The sequence below is a fragment of the Coregonus lavaretus genome, assembly GCF_964263955.1.
Source record: "Coregonus lavaretus genome assembly, chromosome: 21".
Taxonomy (NCBI): domain Eukaryota; kingdom Metazoa; phylum Chordata; class Actinopteri; order Salmoniformes; family Salmonidae; genus Coregonus; species Coregonus lavaretus.
Window position 1 is genome coordinate 40,484,778 of NC_140008.1, and position 15,806 is coordinate 40,500,583.

Sequence of the window (15,806 nt, forward strand, 5' to 3'; positions counted from 1 at the left end):
AACCCTTGAATGAGTAGGTGTGTCCAAACTTTGGACTGGTAGTGTATATCAATTACAGTGGGGAGAACAAGTATTTGATACACTGCCGATTTTGCAGGTTTTCCTACTTACAAAGCATGTAGAGGTCTGTAATTTTAATCATAGGTACACTTCAACTGTGAGAGACGGAATCTAGAAAAATCCAGAAAATCACATTGTATGATTTTTAAGTAATTAATTTGCATTTTATTGCATGACATAAGTATTTGATCACCTACCAACCAGTAAGAATTCCGGCTCTCACAGACCTGTTAGATTTTCTTTAAGAAGCCCTCCTGTTCTCCACTCATTACCTGTATTAACTGCACCTGTTTGAACTCGTTACCTGTATAAAAGACACCTGTCCACACACTCAATCAAACAGACTCCAACAACTCCACAATGGCCAAGACCAGAGAGCTGTGTAAGAACATCAGGGATAACATTGTAGACCTACACAAGGCTGGGATGGGCTACAGGACAATAGGCAAGCAGCTTGGTGAGAAGGCAACAACTGTTGGCGCAATTATTAGAAAATGGAAGAAGTTCAAGATGATGGTCAATCACCCTCGGTCTGGGGCTCCATGCAAGATCTCACCTCGTGGGGCATCAATGATCATGAGGAAGGTGAGGGATCAGCCCAGAACTACACGGCAGGACCTGGTCAATGACCTGAAGAGAGCTGGGACCACAGTCTCAAAGAAAACCATTAGTAACACACTATCCCGTCATGGATTAAAATCCTGCAGCGCACACAAGGTCCCCCTGCTCAAGCCAGCGCATGTCCAGGCCCGTCTGAAGTTTGCCAATGACCATCTGGATGATCCAGAGGACGAATGGGAGAAGGTCATGTGGTCTGATGAGACAAAAATAGAGCTTTTTTGTCTAAACTCCACTCGCCGTGTTCGGAGGAAGAAGAAGGATGAGTACAACCCCAAGAACACCATCCCAACCGTGAAGCATGGTGGTGGAAACATCATTCTTTGGGGATGCTTTTCTGCAAAGGGGACAGGATGACTGCACCGTATTGAGGGGAGGATGGATGGGGCCATGTATCGCGAGATCTTGGCCAACAACCTCCTTCCCTCAGTAAGAGCATTGAAGATGGGTCGTGGCTGGGTCTTCCAGCATGACAATGACCCGAAACACACAGCCAGGGCAACTAAGGAGTGGCTCCGTAAGAAGCATCTCAAGGTCCTGGAGTGGCCTAGCCAGTCTCCAGACCTGAACCCAATAGAAAATCTTTGGAGGGAGCTGAAAGTCCGTATTGCCCAGCGACAGCCCCGAAACCTGAAGGATCTGGAGAAGGTCTGTATGGAGGAGTGGGCCAAAATCCCTGCTGCAGTGTGTGCAAACCTGGTCAAGACCTACAGGAAACGTATGATCTCTGTAATTGCAAACAAAGGTTTCTGTACCAAATATTAAGTTCTGCTTTTCTGATGTATCAAATACTTATGTCATGCAATAAAATGCTAATGAATTACTTAAAAATCATACAATGTGATTTTCTGGATTTCTGTTTTAGATTCTGTCTCTCACAGTTGATGTGTACCTATGATAAAAATTACAGACCTCTACATGCTTTGTAAATAGGAAAACCTGCAAAAACGGCAGTGTATCAAATACTTGTTCTCCCCACTGTAATTGTTGAAGTTTAATGGAAGGAAACTCAACAAATTCTGCGTTGAATTATTTACTAGTATATTACCATGTAACAAGACATTTCATCAGGAAATGTACATTATATTTGACTACATGGTATCTGTGCAACTTCATGTAAAGTGTGACCATGTTTCTCTTTTTCAATTTAGGAGGGTGGCCATGGATTTAAAACTTGTCTGGCTTCAGAAAGAAACAGGTTGAGACCCTTTGGAGAGAATAACCTGAGCAAACAGAGAGAGACTCTTCTAGAGTCTAGGCTGAATATGATCCCACAGCAGGCTATTTCAAATCAGTGTCACTCTCATACCTGCCCTTATCCAGACAGACCTAGGAGAATATCAAAGTGTGTCAGAGGGTCCCCTAAAATGAAAATATCCCGTCACTGATTGAGAGAGAGCACCTGTACAACTATTGTGATTTAATTATCACTTCAGTGGTGTCAGTTATCTGTCCGTTTTCTGCTTTGAAGGCATTACTATTCAGTTATTAACCCATTTGAAGCCAAGTAGGTTAACCTGCCAAGTAAGCTGCTTAAGTCAGGTTGGCTAACATTATCTAAGACAGAAACAATGTAACATCTTGAAATGTAGCCTGCACAATGTCCCCTATCATTTAGTATGGGTCGGTGTCACCCGTTACAAATTATGATAGTTTATTAGAAGATACAAAAATAATAATAATCTAATCGTCACAGACTTGAAAAATTATAAACGTAGCCAACCATATGTGTTACTCAATCCAATCGCCTATCAATAGGCTATAGCCTAGCCATTATAAATAACACATCAATCAGGATAGACCATTGGATTTTGCTACAGTGAAATCAAAGAACTCCCAGAAATCCCAGAAACTAATGCATGTTGGTGTTGTTTAACATTATTATTAGTCTTATCCACCAATAGCCTAACAAAACAACAATATACAGAATTAGACAAACTACAACCTGGTCGTTTGTGCGCTCAGGTGCACCTTACCTAAAAAGCGAATCCACGGTATATTATCTTGGGGTGACAAAGCGGTCTTGCTGAATACTTGAATTTTCGGTAAAACGCGAATTTGTCAAAAACCAAGGATGGTTCCTATTGTTAGCCACGCGATTTATTTCGCTGGCGTTCTATTGTGTATCGTCTTCCTCGAGCCAACTTCGTGCCGTTATAATGGTCCAGCTAAAAACCCTTTTTAGGGAATCTCTTCCAGCCCTTTTTAGGGAATCTCTTCCTGAGACATCCGGTATCGTTCGTTGCCCCAACCCCCCAAAAAACAGCACCTCCTTAATGTAGTGACTTGTCTGTCACCAGACAATCACATGGGCGTAATTCTGAGAATTATATAATTGGAGGAAGATACTTTCCGAAGAGCTTCTCAAAAAATATATCTCTCAAGTCGGCATTCCCTCCCTCACCGCACAGGAGAGTATTCTGGACCAATCGAGCGCGCAGAATAAACGAATGAATAGGCTACTCTACCGCACGTGGTCCTCATCTCATCTGAGTCATCTATGTGGCTCTACAGTGTGACATGTTGACAAGTTGTTCTGTATCAGCCTTTCCTTAAATTTGAGCAGAAATGTATTTGAAAAGCCCATAGTCTTTGTCACATGAAAATTGCGAGGGACGGATAGATGGCCACTTTATGTATGCTGCCAGGGGCGCAACTTTCTTTGGGGATGGGGGACATGTCCGCCCCACATTCTGAAATTTCATTTTTGTTTTGTTTTATCAATGCAATGTGATACAAAAATAGGCGAAGGTGTGCTTTAGAACCATGCGGATGCCACAGAGGGGGGCTGACAGGCTGTGTGAAGGCAATGCTTCTGGAAGGCTGGCTGAACCAGCAAGGGAGATTTGAGCATAGTTCAGTGTGTATGTGTTGCGCTCTTTCACAGAGTTTTAAAAGCAGGGAGAAACTGGCTACTCTTTAGTTGACTGATGTAGCTGGCAAGGTACATTGAGGGAAAAAGTATTTGATCCCCTGCTGATTTTGTAGGTTTGCCCACTGACAAAGAAATGATCAGTCTATAATTTTAATGGTAGGTTTTTTGAACAGTGAGAGACAGAATAACAACAAAAAAATCCAGAAAAACGCATGTCAAAAATGTTATAAATTGATTTGCATTTTAATGAGGGAAATAAGTATTTGACCCCCTCTCAATCAGAAAGATTTCTGTCTCCCAGGTGTCTTTTATACAGGTAACGAGCTGAGATTAGGAGCACACTCTTAAAGCGCGTTTTGACTTTTCCTTTTCAATGATGATTACATCTTTTGATTGCACTTCGACTCACGTTGGTTGAGTGCCCTCCACTTCTTTCCATTATCAATATATATTGACAGACACTGTAGTAAACTACAGTATAATCATATTTAAGTTAATTTCAAATTCAAGTTAACTGCCACGTGATTCTCCGCCCATGTACTGTAGGCAGCCTACTCTATTTCAATGAGACCACACATACTAGGCGCACTTGAACTCTCACGCCCAACTAGGAGAGGTAGGCTACTGAAGTTGAAACTGCGAATTCTGAGTTTGTGAATAATGTGAAAAATATGTGCTTTTAATACAAGAGGTAGGCGAACACATACAAAGCAGAAAGAGGACTGTTTCCAAATAATCTGTGGGACAACAAAAATATTTTCGTCCCAAAGTCGTCTGTCTGATTGCCCGCTGCCGCCTGCAGCATGAAAAATTCACGCAGGTCCCGCAGGCATCCCGTGGGAATGCAGCCCTCCAGTGCAGTCAGTACACAACACTATGCTCATCATGTCTTAGCAGGATCAGATGGTGACACGGGTCCCAGCAGGATCAGACAGCCAGGGAAGACCAGTCTATGGAGTGCAGGTGAATTTTGAAGTTTATTAACAATATCAGTGAATGACACACAGTTACATCTTGAATTGATGGGTAGACCTACAGTAGCTACAGGACAGCAGCTTAAGCTTAACGCTACAGTCTGGGATCTGGGAATAATGGTCATTTCAATTATTGAACCATTGATTCTATTCTTGGAAAATATAATGTATAAATGTACACCAAGGTAATTCTTTGTCATGCCTCATTTTAGGAGGATCAGATGGTGACAGGGGTCTCAGCAGTGTCAGGCAGCCAGGGAAGACCAGTCTGTGATGGAGGTGAGGTGAATCTTTGCAGATACAACACTGTATTCTCTCTGTGCAGCAAACACTGGACAAGCCAGATGCTATTTTAAGGCAGTCTGACCAACCTCCAAAGATGATTTCCAAACTGGATCAAGGGTTGATAGAGGCTTTTCCGATGACACAAAACATGTAAAACAAAAATGTGAGGAAGACCTGGTTGAAGCTATTGATGATGAATGGATACAGATATGTTTGAATGCCCAGTCATGTTCATATCATCTCAGACATAAATTACTGCAGTTTAAGGCCATCCATAGAACGTACTATATGCCAGTGAAACTGAATTACATGCACTCAGAAATGTTATTCCTCTGCTGGAGGTGTAAAACACAAAAGGGGACATATTTGCATATGCTATGGTCTTGTGAAGGCTGGCTGAATTCTGGCAAAGAGTATGTTCTTTGATCTCAGCATGTCTACAGATTCTCCCTTCTCCCTGTTTTTGTTTGCTTGGAAATGTTGATACTGTAGACTGTTATCTGAAGAAACTGTGTAACCAAGCATTTATAGCGGCTAAGAAATGCATTGCTACTAATTGGAAGGTTGTATAACTAGATTTGATTTATTACAAGATTAAGGGTATACTGGACAACTTTCATAAGGTATGGATGCCTTATATGGAATAGAGTACGACTAAAGAAGTCTGTATTGAAAACACGCCCACACCCACGATACCTATTTAGGCAATCCCTAGGGGGTCTTCCGTCCTGTGGGTTGTCACTCTGGCCTTGGCCTAACACACCCGAAACCAATAATGAATGTTTCACTAAGATCCTAAAGCTGAGTGGGGTGTGTTGGGTTGGGGCGCTGCAAGGTGGTGGACCCCTAGGGACAGGATGGGGCGACCCAGCTATATTTTTTTTACATTTTAGTCATTTTAGCAGACGCTCTTATCTAGAGCGACTTACAGTTAGTGAGTGCATACATTTTTCATACTATTGTGTGCAAGTAAAAAGAGCTCTACAGTACTATTTGTCCTATGAGACTAATTGGAGCTCAATTGGTAGAGCATGGTGCTTGAAGGAGAGGAAGAAAGATTTTTAAGCCTGGAGACAATTGAGACATGGATTGTGTATGTATGCCATTCAGAGGATGAATAGGCAAGAAAAAACATTTACGTGCCTTTGAATGGGGTATGGTAGTAGGTGCCAGGCGCACCGGTTTGAGTGTGTCAAGAACTGCAACGCTGCTGGGTTTTTTACACTCAACAGTTTCCCTTGTGTATCAAGAATGGTCGACCACCCAAAGGACATCCAGCCAACTTGACACAACTGTGGGAAGCATTGGAGTCAAAATGGGCCAGCATCCCTGTGGAACACTTTCAACATCTTGTAGAGTCCATGCCCCCAATGAATTGGGGCTGTTCTGAGGGCAAAAGGGGGTGCAACTCAATATTAGGAAGGTGTTCCTAATGTTTTGTACACTCAGTGTAAATCTGAAGAGCTCAGCTGATTCCCCAATGAGCTTATTTTCCATGCATCTCTGCACACTGAGAAACAACTCACACTGGAGATCCCTACATGGACTGAAAACACCCACAGCAGTATGATGTATCGGTTACATAATCAACATCATGTACACTATGTATAGAAAAGTATGTGGACACCCCTTCAAATTAGTGGATTCGGCTATTTCAGCCACACCCGTTGCTGACAGGTGTATAAAATCGAGCACACAGCCATGCAATCTACATAGACAAGCGATGCAGTAGAATGGCCTTACTGAAGAGCTCAGTGACTTTCAACGTAGCACCGTCATAGTATGCCACCTTTCCAACATGTCAGTTCGTCAAATTTCTGCCCTGCTAGAGCTGCCCCGGGCAACTGTAAGTGCTGTTATTGTGAAGTGGAACGTCTAGGAGCAACAACGGCTCAGCCGCAAAGTGGTAGGCCACACAAGCTCACAGAACAGAACCGCCGAGCAAGTAAAAACCGTCTGTCATCAGTTGCAACACTCACTACCGAGTTCCAAACTGCCTCTGGAAGCAACGTCAGCACAAGATCTGTTCGTCGGGAGCTTCATGAAATGTGTTTCCATGGCCGAGCAGCCGCACACAAGCCTAAGATCACCATGCACAATGCCAAGCGTCGGCTTGAGTGGTGTAAAGCTCGCTGCCATTGGACTCTGGAGCAGTGGAAACGCGTTCTCTGGAGTGATGAATCACGCTTCACCATCTGGCAGTCTAACGGACAAATCTGGATTTGGCGGATGCCAGGAAAACGATACCTGCCCCAATGCATAGTGCCAACTGTAAAGTTTGGTGGAGGAGGAATAATGGTCTTGGGCTGTTTTTCATGGTTCGGGCTAGGCCCCTTAGTTCCATTGAAGGGAAATCTTAACGCTACAGCATACAATTACCTTCTAGACGATTTTGTGCTTCCAACTTTGTGGCAACAGTGTTGGGAAGGCCCTTTCCTGTTTCAGCATGAAAATGCCCCCGTGCACAAAGCGAGGTCCATACAGAAATTGTTTGTCGAGATCGGTGTGGAAGAACTTGACTGGCCTGCACAGAGCCCTGACCTCAACCTCACCAAACACATCTGGGATGAATTGGAACGCCGAATGCGAGCCAGGCCTAATCACCCAACATCAAGGCCTGACCTCACTAATGCTCTTGTGGCAGAATGGAATCAAGTCATCGCATCAATGTTCCAACATCTAGTTGAAAGCCTTCCCAGAAGAGTGGAGGCTGTTGTAACAGCAAAGGGGGGACCAACTCCATATTAATGCCCATTATTTTGTAATGAGATGTTTGACTAGCAGGTGTCCACATACTTTTGGTCAGTGTATTGGTCGAGCTTTTTTCGCTTAGTAGGGTCCTTGCCTAAGGATGTGTTGACTGGTAAACGTCATGTCAGGGCTACCTTCTTGATCATTCATTCATTAGCTTGAGGCTTGAGTCTACATCCAAACAATGTTGAAGAGTAATTGCCAATTATATAATATTGCATGTTACAGTGTAACCTAATGACCTAGCCTAGTTCTATGTGCTGTAGGCAAGTCTTCTACTTCTGTCACGCCATACAAAGCAAGTGATTGTATAGGATCTATATAAGACCCAAAATTGCATTTGTAATTCAGTGTCAACCCTTACAAAAATACACAGAAACGTGCTTTTCGGACACGGGAGAAGTGTCAAATTTTCATTTTTCAGTGTTTTTCCCTCTTGTGAAGAAAAAAAATATCCAGGCGACATTTCTTTTCCACAGGTTTCTTTTCACCACTTCCAGCTCGATCTGGTCTCCCATCCAGGGACAGGCCTGCTTATCTTCAGAGGCAAATCAGCAGTGTGATGCAGGGTGCTATGTTGCTGGAGTGAACGTGCCAAAACTTGCAACTGAAAAAAAAGCAGTGAATGCAAAGGCCATGGTAACATAACCAAAGATGGGGGAAATTGCAGGAAAGAGGGGGGAGTTTTATTTAATCGCGTTATCCTAAAAAAAAACTTCACCACATTTCATTTTTGCATCATTTACAATTCTTTATTTTCTCGCATTTCTAAATTATTTCCTTGCACTATTTTGTTTAGCTTTCAATACTTTTGGATATATGTTTTGCTTTCAATATACTTTTTTTTGTTTACAAAACTAAGACTTTTGTTCTTGACTTCAGAAGTTTTGCTTGATATTAATGACACAAAAATAATTCACTCACTAGAGCAGGGGTTTTCAACTCTTACTCTACAATGTCCGGAGCCTGCTGGTTTTCTGTTCTGCCTGATAATACATTGCACAGACCTGGTGTCCCAGGTCTAAGTCAGTCCCTGTTCACGTGGAGTTTTCTTACATGTGAAACTGCTAATTAGATTTGGAATTGCAAGTTCACATGTGAAAAACAATCACGTGTACGTTTTTCACTTATGAAACTGCAAATGTGATTTTCACAGGTGACTTGCAATTCCTCATGTAAAGGTGTGATTTTCACATGTGGAGTTTATTTATATGTGAAACTGCAAATGTGATTTTCACAGGTGGAAGTTCATAACATGTGAAACCACAAATTTCATGTGAAACTGCAATTCACATGAGGTGAAAACATGTTATTCTCCTCACATGTGAAAAGGTGGTGTTAACATGTGAACTCTACATTTAATAAAAAAATATGGTTTCACTTGTCACGCCCTGACTCTGAGGACTTGTATTTGTTGAGTCAGGGTGTGTATTTTCCGTGTTGTGTGTTGCTATGTTTGATTTCTATGTTTTGGATCTAGCATGTGCAGATCTATGTTGGCCGGGGTGGTTCCCAATCAGAGGCAGCTGTGGCTCGTTGTCTCTGATTGGGGACCATACTTAGGCAGCCTTTTGACACCTGTTAGTTGTGGGATCTTGTTCCGTGTAAGGTATCTTGTGTGTATGCTACCTTGGACTTCACGTTTCGTTTGTTGTTTTGTTGTGGTGTTTATTCATTAAATAAACATGTATGCTTATCACGCTGCGCCTTGGTCCTTCTCGTCCGTAAACGACCGTGACAGAAGATCCCACCAATCCTAGATCAAGCAGCGTGACGAGGAGAGAGGATGGACTTGGGAGGAGATGAGCGAGAGTCTGGCAAGAGGGATGGAGGCCATGATCACGGGGGAGAGACAATCCCCCCAAAAAATTAGGGGGGGGGCTCACGCCGTGGACGACGAGGCAGCAGGAGGCCGCGATAGAGCGGTTCAGCTGTTTAGCAGAGGAGGCCACCAGATTAGGGGGGTCATTGGTTCAGAGGGAGCAGAAGGAAAGTGTAGAGGCACGGCGAGAGGAGCTGGTTAGGCAGCTGGTGCGTGTCGCCAGTCCGGTCCGGCCCGTTCCTGCTCCTCGCATCAAGCCAGTGGTGTGCATCGCCAGCCCGGTCCGGCCTGTTCCTGTCCCTCGCACCAAGTCAGTGGTGCGCGTCGCCGGCCCGGCCTGTTCCTGCCCCGCGCACCAAGCCAGTGGTGCGCGTCGCCAGCCCGGTCCAACCTGTTCCTGTCCCTCGCACCAAGCCAGTGGTGCGCGTCGCCAGCCCGGCCCGGCCTGTTCCTGCCCCTCGCACCAAGCCAGTGGTGCGCGTCGCCAGCCCGGTCCGACCTGTGCCTGTCCCTCGCACTAAGCCAGTGGGGCGCGTCACCAGCCCGGCCCGGCCTGTTCCTGCTCCCCGCACCAGGCCAGTGGTGCGCGTCGCCAGTCTGGTACGGCCCGTTCCTGCTCCCCGCACCAAGCCAGTGGTGCGCGTCGTCAGCCCAGTCAGCCCAATTTCTGTGAATATGGATTTAGTGATTAGCGTTACAGTACATGAATCGAGAATGAGCTAAAAATCCTGCTATACTGATGTCGTTGTTTTGCGGTTGGACATATTGTTTGGTCTGAGCAAGGTGCTTTCACATTTCACACGCTCACACACACACACACACACACTGATGTGTATTTTTTATGGATTATCAGATAAAACTGGGTTAATCACGAACATACAGTTATAATTATTTGTTACTGGGCCAGGATTTTAATTGGGTCATTTCACTGTGTGTGTGGGGGTAAAGAGGGAAGCTGACCCAGGGTCAAATTGCTTGCTCTTACTTAGATCCACGGTTGTCTTATCATATCAAAGACTGAAACTGGCTTGGGCCTTTTGTTTCTATCTTCAAACACAGTGAAAAGAGCCGGTGGTGAACAGAGTTTAAACTAAACATGAGTGTTTTTGCAAGATAAGGATTGATTGATTGTAGTACTATGTGATTCTGAACTTAATGAAAGTCGAATTTAGCCGCCCTCAGAGACAAAGGAGCGGGAAACTGAAGAGGGAGGGATTTGAACCTAAGGTGGGGAAAAGGAGACCATATAGGTAGGAGGGAGTGAGAGAGAGGGGACGAATCTGCAGATTGGCCTGGCTTTGTTGACATTATAATAAAGTCATTCTTAATCCCACAAACACTCTGGAAGGACTGATTTGTAGTAAAGTATAGTGATTATTTTCCACAACACACACACACACACACACAATCACACACACACACACACACACACACACACACACACTGCTCACATGACCGATGACAGCCCTGTGAGAAGATAGAGACATAGACAGCCGGATTGTGTGTGTGTGTGATTGTCCTCAGGCCCAGTTAAGACACTACACACGTCTGCTTGGAACAGCGGATGACAGTCATGAAATGAGAGGAGCAGAGAGAATGAAGCAGAGATGGAAGATGGACAGAGAGGAGGGAATGTGGACCAACAGAAAGAGAGGGAGATTTGGTATAAGGAGGAAAGGGGGATGGGTATTAAGTTTGTAACATCTCCTAAGCTGAATGGGAAAGAGAGGTGTCAGTGTTCTGTGTGCATGCATGTGTGTGTGTGCGACTGAGTGTCACAAGGGCATGTTGTAGTGATTACTCCTCATGACTGTTCCCGTGATCTCTAACTCCTTTAAGACTTGTGTACTGTGAGCTGATTGACTTTCACTGGATTGGAGCAGAAGAGAACAGGAAAGGTAATACTAGCCCACCCACACACACACACACACACACACACACACACACACACACACACACACACACACACACACACACACACACACACACACACACAGAGAGAGAGAGAGAATAGGAGAAACAGCACTGTAGCAGTGTGTAGTAGCCTGGCCTGAATGCAGATATTAATCTTAGTTCCATTACTGGAAATCCTCTGCAGTCTGTACCACCGGCTTTATTGATTAATATAAATGGATGAGTCAAGTGAAGAAGTGAATGTATATTTTACTTCACTACACTCCTAAAGAAAATAATGTACTTTTTACGCCATACATTTTCCCTGACACTCAAATGTACTCGTTACATTTTTAATGTTTAGCAGGAAAATTGTCCAATTCAAGCACTTATCAAGAGAACATCCCTGGTCATCCCTACTGCCTCTGATCTGGCGGACTCACTAAACACACATGCTTCGTTTGTAAATTATGTCTGAGTGTTGGTGTATGCCCCTGGCTATCCGTTAAAATAAGATAAACAAGAAAATCTTGCCGTCTGGTTTGCTTAATATAAGGACCCTTACTTTTACTTTTGACACATAAGTATATTTAAAACCAAATATTTTTAGACTTTTACTCAAGTAGTATTTTACTGGGTGACTTTCACTTTTACTTGAGTAATTTTATATTAAGGTAACTTTACTTTTACTCAAGTATGACAATTGGGTACTTTTTCCACCACTGGACAGGACGGACGTGTATCCTAATTCGTTATACTAACACAACACACAACACAGCAACACACATTACCCCTCTCACTAGGCCAGCCGATTAGCCCTTGATGCTATGTCCTGGCATTGTGCACATGGGAATTCCCTCCAGCATCCGCTAGCATTATTGCAGAGTCAAGCACTTAAAGCATTAAAGGCTTAACGTTTTCTGAATGTGGTGGCAAGATATTAACGGAAGGACTGGGAGACCCTTTCATATCCACTCTGTCTGTTGGCAATTACAGCAGGGCTGTGTGTGTATGTATGTGTATGTGTGTGTGTGTGTGTGTGTGTGTGTGTGTACGTAAATGTACAGCCTGTGTGTCCATACACAGGGCAGAAATCCTATTATCATTGCCAATCTCTCTGCTGCCCTTTTTATACTGGCACACACTGGGAGAGAAGCCGAGAACTCTAACATAAACTGTTGCCTCCAGTAATGTTTCCATTCCTACCAACGGGACATAAAAAACTGTAATATCTTATGTTTCACCGAGTCGTGGCTGAACGACGACATGGATAACACACAGCTAGCGGGCTATACGCTACATCGGCAGGATAGAACGGCTGACTCCGGTAAGACAAGGGGTGGCGGTCTGTGTATATTTGTAAACAACAGCTGGTGCACAAAATCAAATACTAAGGAAGTCTCGAGGTTTTGCTCGCCTGAGGTAGAGTATCTTATGATAAGCTGTAGACCACACTATTTACCAAGAGAGTTTTCATCTATATTTTTCATAGCTGTCTATTTACCACCACAAACCAATGCTGGCATTAAGATTGCACTGAATTAGCTGTATAAGGCCATAAGTCAACAGGAAAACGAGGCAGCGCTCCTAGTGGCCGGGGACTTTAATGCAGGGAAACTTAAATCCGTTCTACCTAATTTCTACCAGCATGTTAAATGTGCAACCAGAGGAAAAAAACTCTAGACCAGCTTTACTCCACACACAGAGACGCCTACAAAGCTCTCCCTCGCCCTCCATTTGGCAAATCTGACCATAACTATCCTCCTGATTCCTGCTTATAAGCAAAAACTAAAGCAGGAAGCACCAGTGACTCGGTTAATAAAAAAGTGGTCAGATGACGCAGATGCTAAGCTACAGGACTGTTTTGCTAGCACAGACTGGAACATGTTCCGGGATTCTTCAGATAGCATTGAGGAGTACACTACATCAGTCACTGGCTTCATCAATTAGTGCATCGATGATGTCGTCCCCACAGTGACCGTACGTACATACCCCAACCAGAAGCCATGGATTACAGGAAACATCCGCACTGAGCTAAATGGTAGAGCTGCCGCTTTCAAGGAGCGGGACTCTAACCCGGACGCTTTTAAGAAATCCCGCTATGCCCTCCGACGAACCATCAAACTGGCAAAGAGTCAATACAGGACTAAGATTGAATCGTACTACACCGGCTCTGACGCTCGTCGGATGTGGCAGGGCTTGAAAACTATTACAGACTACAAAGGGAAGCACAGCCGCAAGCTTCCCAGTGACACAAGCCTACCAGACGAGCTAAACCACTTCTATGCTCGTTTCGAGGCAAGCAACACTGAAGCATGCATGAGAGCACCAGCTGTTCCGGATGACTATGTGATCACGCTCTCCGTAGCCGATGTGAGTAAGACTTTTAAGCAGGTCAACATTCACAAGGCTGCAGGGCCAGACGGATTACCAGGACGTGTACTCCGAGCATGTGCTGACCAACTGGCAAGTGTCTTCACTGACATTTTCAACATGTCCCTGACTGAGTCTGTAATACCAACATGTTTCAAGCAGACCACCATAGTCCCCGTGCCCAAGGACACTAAGATAACCTTCCTAAATGACTACCAACCCGTAGCACTGACGTCTGTAGCCATGAAGTGCTTTGAAAGGCTGGTCACATCAACACCATTATCCCAGAAACCCTAGACCCACTCCAATTTGCATACCGCCCCAACAGATCCACAGATGATGCAATCTCTATTGCACTCCACACAGCCCTTTCCCACCTGGACAAGAGGAACACCTATGTGAGAATGATATTGATTTACTACAGCTCAGCGATCAACACCATAGTGCCCTCAAAGCTCATCACTAGGCTAAGGACCCTGGGACTAAACACCTCCCTCTGCTACTGGATCCTTGACTTCCTGACGGGCCACCCCCAGGTGGTAAGAGTCGGTAACAGTACGTCTGCCACGCTAATCCTCAACACGGGGGCCCCTCAGGGGTGCGTGCTCAATCCCTTTCTGTACTCCCTGTTCACCCATGACTGCATGGCCAGGCACGACTCCAAAACCATCACTAAGTTTGCCGACAACACAACAGTGGTAGGCCTGATCACCGACAACGATGAGACAGCCTATAGGGAAGAGGTCAGAGACCTGGCCATGTGGTGCCAGGATAACAACCTCTCCCTCAACATGATCAAGACAAAGGAGATGATTGTGGACTACAGGAAAAAGAGGACAGAGCACGCCCCCATTCTCATCGACAAGGCTGTAGTTGAGCAGGTTGAGAGCTTCAAGATCCTTGGTGTCCACATCACCAACAAACTATCATGGTTCAAACACACCAAGACAGTCGTGAAGAGGGCACGACAAAGCCTATTCCCCCTCAGGAGACTGAAAAAATGTGGCATGGGTCCTCAGATCCTCAAAAAGTTATACAGCTGCACCATCGAGAGCATCCTGACTGGTTGCATCACCGTCTGGTATGGCAACTGCTCGGCCTCCGACCGCAAGTTACTACAGAGGGTAGTGCGTACGGACCAGTACATCACTGGGGCCAAGCTTCCTGCCATCCAGGACCTCTATACCAGGTGGTGTCAGAGGAAGGCCCTCAAAATTGTCAAAGACTCCAGCCACCCTAGTCAAAACTGTTCTCTCTGCTACCGCACGGCAAGCAGTACCGGAGCGCCATGTCTAGGTCCAAAAGGCTTCTAAACAGCTTCTACCCCCAAGCCATAAGACTCCTGAACAGCTAATCAAATGGCTACCCGGAGTATTTGCATTGTTCCCCACCCCCTGTTTTACACTGCTGCTACTGTCTGTTTATTATCTATGCATAGTCACTTTAACTCTACCTACATGTACATATTACCTCAATTACCTCGACTAACCTGTGCCCCCGCACATTGACTCTGTACCGGTACCCCCTGTATATAGCCTCGCTACTGTTATTTTACTGCTGCTCTATAATTATTAGGATTTTTAATTTTGTAGTTATTAATTTTTTACATAACACGTATTTTTCTTAAAACTGCATTGTTGGTTAAGGGCTTGTAAGTAAGCATTTCACTGTAAGGTCTACACCTGTTGTATTCAGCGCATGTGACAAATACAATTTGATTTGATTTGAGATCTGATATTACTCATCTTTGTGTTAGCGGGGCATGCTGAGAGGCTACATGATCCAGCCGCAATCATTCCAGGGAGATTGTTCAGGATCGATGTCGAAATTGGACGTCTATCCATGTCCTGAGGGGAAATGCCTTCAAAAACCAGCCTATAGTGGCAAAATTGAGCACTATTAGCATCAAGTAGGCTTGGTTTTTGCTAGGGTGTTGTGGACGGGGTCGTGGATAGGCGTAATCCCATGGCAAGGTTGTGTGTTCGATCCCAGTCGTGGACACCGGTTTCTTATTTTTTGTTTTAATCCCAAACTTTAACCTTTACCTTAACCATTTGGAATGAGCGCCTAAACTTAACCCTTAACTTCGAAATTTGACGTTTGGAGAAATGGAACGATAGAGAGCAGCAGGAAGAATGATACAAAGCAACAAAAA